Genomic DNA, 8,212 nt, shown 5'->3' with positions numbered 1-8,212 from the left:
CTCCAGTCAGACTCGAGTCATGAATTTGATGACTTTAGACTCGACTTGACAAAATGTAAAGAGACTTGCAACTCGACTTAGACTTTAACATCAATGACTTGTGACTTCACTTGGACTTGAGGCTTTTGACTTGACATGACTTGCTACTTTCCCCAAAACCCAAAGCTTAAAAAGTTATTTGGGAGCGCTCCGTATCTTTCATTTTGTACGTCTGTGTCTATAAGCGTGTTGTTCCTGTCAGCGTGTGTGCTCTCAGTACAACATCCAATCAAATTAGTTATACGTTGTTTTCATCACACAGCTCTCATCCAATCAAATTGCAGGACAACCACCGAACATGAGTTGTCAAACAACGCGGCAGTGAGAAACAATTATGCCAAAGTTGGTTTCGTTCGGGTATAAAAACTACGACTTGGTCAACAAAAAACGAATTGCCGTATGCAAATCACGCAGTTCGAATATTACAGACGGAGACGCAACAACTTCCAACTTCGTTCGACATTTGAAGTTGCCCAAAGGGTAAGTTTTGAATGTAAGATAACGTTTATTGGCTAAGTAACATGACTTTTATTTGCTGTGTAGTTAAATCAGTGAGGCTGTAAACTCACTGCTAACGTTATAACCATAGACATGTTTTAAGGGTACGCAGCATCGAGCGCTACTGCCTATTGGCGCAGACGAGACGCGGCGCCGCCATCTTGGAGTGGTGATCCGCTCCACTCAGTGCAATTCATTTGTCAGGAGCAATGAACTGTCAGCGCATTTAATTCATTTTACCTCACTGAATACCACTGATTTTCACGCGGTTTTTTGTCATACGTGTAGCTATGATAACGGACACATGTTTTGGCAAGTTTTATTATTCATAGTTTGCTTAACAGTAATATAATATTCTTATACACTATAAGTGACCAGACGTCCGAGATCAAAACTGGGAATATAATCCCAGAGAAGGGGGAAAAAACGGTAAGCTATTTTTAAATTGAAGAAACAATATGATTAGGTTATATATACATGCGTATATCCTACATAAACAATGTATGAATACATTAGATATCTATATATCTTAGGGACCTATAGACTGTATCTCTGTTGCTGCAGCAGCAGAGAGTTTATTCTGTCTTGACACTTTGTATTGATATTTTGTATTACATTCTTCCCTTAAATGATCATGTTTACAGTGATTGTTATGTATGTATTTTTTATGTATGTCGCTTTGGATAAAAGCGTCTGCCAAATACTTAAACATATATAAACACCTGAAAGTCTTTATATCAGCTAAAACCACCAATTTGTTTCACTACATTCAGAATAAAACCAAATGCTGTTTTACCCAACAATGTTAGTATTTGAATATTGTTACTTGAAGACTTATTCCTGGTTACAATTATACTGTTAAGAAAGTATTGTCTTACATTTTGCCTAAAATGAGAATGCATCATCATCAGTGGCGGCTGGTGAATTTTGTTTTAGGTGGGGCTGAAAGTTTGTAAACCAAACCCCTGTAGGGGGGTCATCCTCCCCCAGAAGATTTATTTGTGATTTTCACATACAAATATTGAAGATCTTTGCTCCTTCTCAACTCTGTGGTAATATTATTTTCATAAAATACAACCAATAGTATGTTAATGTTTGTTTTTGCAAATGTTTTTATTCTGTAAAGGAATGAGTTAAATGTTTAAAATTGTTTAAACTATTAAAATTACTGTTAATAGTGCTATTATGAATTGCAATGTCAGCACTATTTTTTTTCCTGCAATTTCAAATGCACTTGTTTTAATAAATAAATACAGCGTTTTAAAAGCATACACAATCTGTGTAAAAATATTAGTCTGTGGTTAAAAGGACTTGAAAGGACTCGAAACTCAAAATGCAGGACTTGGGACTCGACTTGAGACTTTCCAGTCTTGACTTTGGACTTGACTCGGGACTTGCCTGTCTTGACTCGGGACTTGACTCGAGACTTGAGGGCAAAGACTTGAGACTTACTTGTGACTTGCAAAGCAATGACTTGGTCCCACCTCTGTTGTAAAGTAGCTAATCGCTCTATGGGTTTCGAATGGACAAGGCCACAATGCTGCTAAACCGAACTAAAAGTGATACAAAGGACATGTTGGCTGAATAGCATAGTGTTCATGCCAGGGGCCGGCCCTGCCACTAATATTTTATTGCATTGTTAAGAGGCCCAATATGTTTGTCCTTTTTGTGTAGTTGCAACTTTTCTCCGACCTTGTGTGTTATTTCAGTCCGAACAGATTGCTTATAAATTAAAATGTTCATTTCCGCAGCCCGGTTGCATCTACGGTATTTTTTTTATTTTTTTTAAACATATAATACGAGCGAGCGCCATCTGTAATGGCAGCTCTGTCTGTGTGAGTTCGGAACAACACACATCTTGATTCTGACACAGTGATGATATTATTCATGAGACGGCGCCATAAACTTGAGTCGAGCGAAACTGCTGCTCATTAGGCAGTCTAACATTTGCATCGTTAGGCCGCCACAACAGCAGGAGCGAGCAGGGGTGCAACTAAGCGCCTTTCACATAAATCTTTGTTTGAGCTCTCGGGATGATAGGCTACACGGGTTTGTGACAGGGGAGGCAGAGCAGAAGGGAAGCGAAGAAGAGAGGAGCGAGGTGACAGTGAGGAAGCAGAAAAGGAGAAGGAGGCGAAGAGGAAGGTTAGAGAGAGAAAGAGTAAAAACATTCCTATAGTTTCACTGAATCAACAAGCTGTCAGGCAGGCGGTCTTATACTATACACTGTAAACCCGAATAAGTAAGCAGAACTAAAAAAAAAAAGTGAGGCAATCAGTTGCCGCATATTTTTTGTGTTCATAAACTCAAATATTTGAGTAGATCAGATCGTAAATATTTGGAGTTTATGTTAAATACACTTTTAAATTACAATTAGAGATGTCCGATAATGGCTTTTTTGCCGATATCCGATATTCTGATATTGCCCAACTCGTAATTACCGATTCCGATATCAACCGATACCGATATATACAGTCGTGGAATTAACATATTATTATGCCTAATTTTGTTGTGATGCCCAGCTAGATGCATTAAACAATGTAACAAGGTTTTCCAAAATAAATCAACTCAAGTTATGGCACTGCCATATTTATATTTTTATATTATATATATATATATATTTTTTAACATGCCTCAAAACAGCAGCTTGGAATTTGGGACGTGCATGAGGAGGTTGAGGTGGGTGGGGTTGGGGGGCGGGGGGGTGTGTGTGTATTGTAGCGTCCCGGAAGAGTTAGTGCTGCAAGGGGTTCTGGGTATTTGTTCTGTTGTGTTTAAGTTGTGTTACGGTGCGGATGTTCTCCCGAAATGTGTTTGTCATTCTTGTTTGGTGTGGGTTCACAGTGTGGCGCATATTTGTAACAGTGTTAAAGTTGTTTATACGGTCACCCTCAGTGTGACCTGTATGGCTGTTGATCAAGTATGCCTTGCATTCACTTGTGTGTGTGAAAAGCCGTAGATATTATGTGAATGGGCCGGCACGCAAAGGCAGTGTCTTTAAGGTTTATTGGTGCTCTGTACTTCTCCCTACGTCCGTGTACCTCTCCGTACAGCGGCGTTTTAAAAAGTCATACATTTTACTTTTTGAAACCGATACCGATAATTCCGATATTACATTTTAAAGCATTTATCGGCCGATAATATCGGCAGTCCGATATTATCGGACATCTCTAGTTTTAAGTTTACACTACTTATTATAATTAATTATTTTGAGCATTTGGGTTTACTCACTCCCACACTCCACCACCTAAAAGGTTGTCCTCACTTGGTTTTGCCGCACAGTTTGGCCCCCAAAAACTAGAACATAACTTCTCTCATAATCCTGTCTTCCCCTCTCACCGCCTGCTCATCACTGCTGGGCCACCAGTGAAATATGAGCTGCCTGTCGCTTATTGATCCCATTCTCTGAAGATAGATTGATCACAGACAAGACAAAGCAATCGTGATGCGTCCTCGTTCCCCCCGCAGACACGCTTTGCCGATGGCTGCGATGCTTGCAGCTGATTCATGTGATCAATTTGGAACCGTGATGCACCGAGTCGGATTCTGTGCTCCCGTGCTGTCGCTGTTTTGCTTCAAATAGGTGAGCTGAGGGAAGAGCAGTCACACAACACAGATTTGTCTGACAACTGGCCTGGAACTATGAATTAATCTGTGTGGCCACCAGTCAGGGCTTTATATGCTATTGTATAGTATCATGGTAGGGTATAGTATACACTCGAATTTCAGTTGGGGTCCATAAAACACAGATCATGTTAATCCAAACCACGGAACGGGCCAAGGGTCAAAAACGTTAATCGCGCGTTAAAACAATGATCGCCGTTAAAGGAACTTATAGTTAACACGTTAACATTGACAGCTCTAATAGAAATCCCATATTTTTTACACTTCTATTTTGGAAAAAGTTATGCGCGTAGTTGGTTGCCTGAACCTGCTTGGTGGATAGTGCCCCCACAACCGACTCAGTGTCAGTGTCAGAGTGTCCGCCCTGAGATCGGTAGGTTGTGAGTTCAAACCCCGGCCGAGTCATACCAAAGACTATAAAAATGGTACCCATTACCTCCCTGCTTGGCACTCAGCATCAAGGGTTGGAATTGGGGGTTGAATCACCAAAAATGACTCCCGGGCGCGGCCACTGCTGCTGCCCACTGCTCCGCTCACCTCCCAGGGGGTGATCGAGGGTGATGGGTCAAATGCAGAGGATAATTTCGTCACACCTAGTGTGTGTGTGACAATCATTAGTACTTTAATTTAACATGACAAGATGTGAATGGTAAATTGTGCTCCCAAGTAAAGAAGTAAAGATGGAATTAAGGGTTCTCAGAAGGGAGCCAGATCTTGAAGAGCCGTTCCTTTAAAATAGCTGTTCAAAAGACTGGCTCGTTCTTATATATATATATATATATATATATATATATATATATATATATATATATATATATATATATATATATATATATATATATATATATATATATATGTATATATATATATATATATATATATATATATATATATATATATATATGTATATATATATATCAATCAATCAATCAATCAATCAATCAGCTTTATTGTCCATTCTTACATGTACAAGACACATAAGAACTGAAATTACATTTTCGGCACAATCCTGCTAAGAGCAGACATACGTTACAGGGAGACAAGACGGGACCGCCAACGGATCAGCCTCACTTAGGCGCTCCTCAAAAAGGTGGGAAAAAGGTGACATTGGGGGGAGGGTGGAAGTAAAAAAAAATATCAGTCTGAGGCTGGACCCTCAGGAATGGTCCAGACTGAGTCCGAGGAAAAAAACCTCACATAGCATGGCACACATAAACAAGGTACATTTAATCACAACAAACTCGCAACAAGTCATCCAACAGGACCTTGGAGGCCAGCAGCTGCTGTTAAGCGCTGCTCAGCCCCCACAACCCCGGAGGAATAAAGCAGTGGTGAAGACGTTGATTTGGGGAGGGATGTGTGCGTGCATGTATGCCCAATTAACTTGGGTGAGATGTTGGATTGTCTTTATGGGCCGAGGCCGGCCCCAAGAGTTCAAGAGTTCAAGAGTCCGACCCAGGTGCTTTTGAAGAAAAGGGAAAGGTCAAAAGCGTCCATCTTTGAGGAGTCCTCGGGGGAGTGTTTTCAAACAGCCTGTTCCTCAAGGCCATTCGAGGGAGTCAAATCGTAGATTAAGATGTTGTTTTTTTCTTCGAGCAGTCAAAACAATGACATTCCTGCTCTATATGCTGGCTCTGACAATTCCAATTTATTCTTTCTGTAACATCATCAAGATCGAATCTACCTTGCGATTCAAATCAGCAATCGCTCCAGTCTGTGATCCCACAGCACGACCCATTCCTTCCATTGCGTTGAACAGCCTGTTGGCCCCTTGAGTGGCTGCCATCGTCTTCCGAATTTGACGATACACCAGAGCAATGCCCAGCCCAATCAGCAAATGCCCTGCGATCACAGCTCCAAATAGGTAGATGTCTTCCACGTCCTCGATGGAAAGGACTGAGAGGCACATGATTCTCCAAGTATTCCAGGAATCTCTCACGTACCCCGCAGCAATGGTTCCATCAGGGCAGCCAGGCTCCCCCGAGCCTCTTTTCCTTGTCGAAAAGACTGTGTCAATTGCGTCGAGAGTCCAGTTGATCAAATTCATTTTGATGTTTAGATTTGAGGACAGCTCAAGAAAAGAGGCTTCAAAATAGTTCAAACAAGACAAAAACAAAGAGAGCAAGCAGGGAGGGAAGGAGGGAGCGGAGAGAGATGCGACCGCCCTCACCAGTGGCAAGACAGAAAAGATATATATGTATATATATATATATATATATATATATATATATATATTTATATATATATATATATATATATATATATATATATATATATATATATATATATATTATATATATATATATATATATATATATATATATATATATATATATATATATATATATATATATATATATATATATATACTTTTTTTTTTTCTTAAAGTAACTTTTTTTAATTGAGGAAACAATCACCTGCGGCAGTAATAAGATGAAAGTTTGGTCAATAAATCAAAATGTATACATTACACCAATATAACACTATTGGTGAGAATAATTTTAAAATATTGATAATAATCAAATATTTTTAATATATAATCAAAAGCGCTCGGGATCTTTCTGTGTGGAGTTTGCATGTTCTCCCCGTGACTGCGTGGGTTCCCTCCGGGTACTCCGGCTTCCTCCCACTTCCAAAGACATGCACCTGGGCACCCCGCCCACCTCAACCGACGCACGGAGGGGGTCCGGGGGGGTTTGGTAGTAGCGGGGGTGTATAATGTAGCCCGGAAGAGTTAGGGATGCATGGGATTCTGGGTATCTGTTCTGTTGTGTTTATGTTGTGTTACAGTGCGGATGTTCTCCCGAAATGTGTTTGTCATTCTTGTTTGGTGTGGGTTCACTGTGTGGCACATATTAGTAAGAGTGTTAAAGTTGTTTAAACGGGCACCCTCAGTGTGACATGTATGGCTGTTGAACAAATGCCTTGCAGTCACTCATGTGTGTCTGCATAAGCTGCATACAACATGTGACTGGGCTGGCAAGCTGTTTGTACAAGTTGTAGAGGGCGCTAAAGACAGTGCTATCTTAGCACGCCCTTAATATTGTTGTTTAGGTGAAAATCAGCAGACATTCGAGAGAATAGTTGCTCTGTAATTCGGGAGTCTCCTGGAAAAATCGGGAGGGTTGGCAAGTGTGATGCTGTCAAGTGCCATTCATATAAAACTCGCGGGCCGCACTAACATTACATTTTCGTATTAAGGTGCGGGCCGCGTGTCTGAGACCCCTGGTTTATACATAGCATAAAGCAAAAAAAAACTTTGTATGCAGTGTTATTTCATTTTAAATTTCAAAAGAGTTTTGTGGCTCCCATTGTTTTCTTTATTTTATGAAACGGGTCAAAATGGCTCTTTGAGTGGTAAAGGTTGCCGACCCCTTTCCTAGTGCCCCAAGATCCCATAGAGGAGCCTCCACTGCCGGATGCACTTTATCGTCATGCCCAGGACAGGTATAGTCTGGTATGGTATGATATGGTTTACTGTAAAAATGTACTAAGATTTCACAGCATTTGACAGTATTCCCAGCAGGCCCAAGATGTTAAAACAATATTGAGAACTTTTTGAATCAGGTCCTGACGTTGAGCAACTCAAACATAACGTTGTAACAACATGCTTTTTGGCGACAATTAATCAACGTTGGGTGGGTTCTGCCATTGATTTGACCATTAAATTTTGGTCTTTTCCCAACCAATATTCTACATCACAGACACAACGTTGAAACAACATACTATTTAACAGCGTTGGATACCTGCACTAGCTTCCTGTGCACTTAAGATGCGACTTTAAGGTTTTACTACTTACGTATAAAATACTACACCGTCTAGCTCCATCCTATCTTGCTGATTGTATTGTACCATATGTCCCGGCAAGAAATCTGCGTTCTAAGAACAACGGCTTATTAGTGATCCCCAGAGCCCAAAAAAAGTCTGCGAGTTATAGAGCGCTTTCTTTTCGGGCTCCAGTACTCTGGAATGTTCTACACAGTTAGAGATGCTACCTCAGTAGAAGCATTTAAGTCCCATCTTAAAACTCATTTGTATACGCTAGCCTTTA

The sequence above is a fragment of the Entelurus aequoreus genome, linkage group LG01, assembly GCF_033978785.1.
Source record: "Entelurus aequoreus isolate RoL-2023_Sb linkage group LG01, RoL_Eaeq_v1.1, whole genome shotgun sequence".
Lineage (NCBI taxonomy): Eukaryota > Metazoa > Chordata > Actinopteri > Syngnathiformes > Syngnathidae > Entelurus > Entelurus aequoreus.
Note: the sequence above shows the minus strand (reverse complement) of the source record.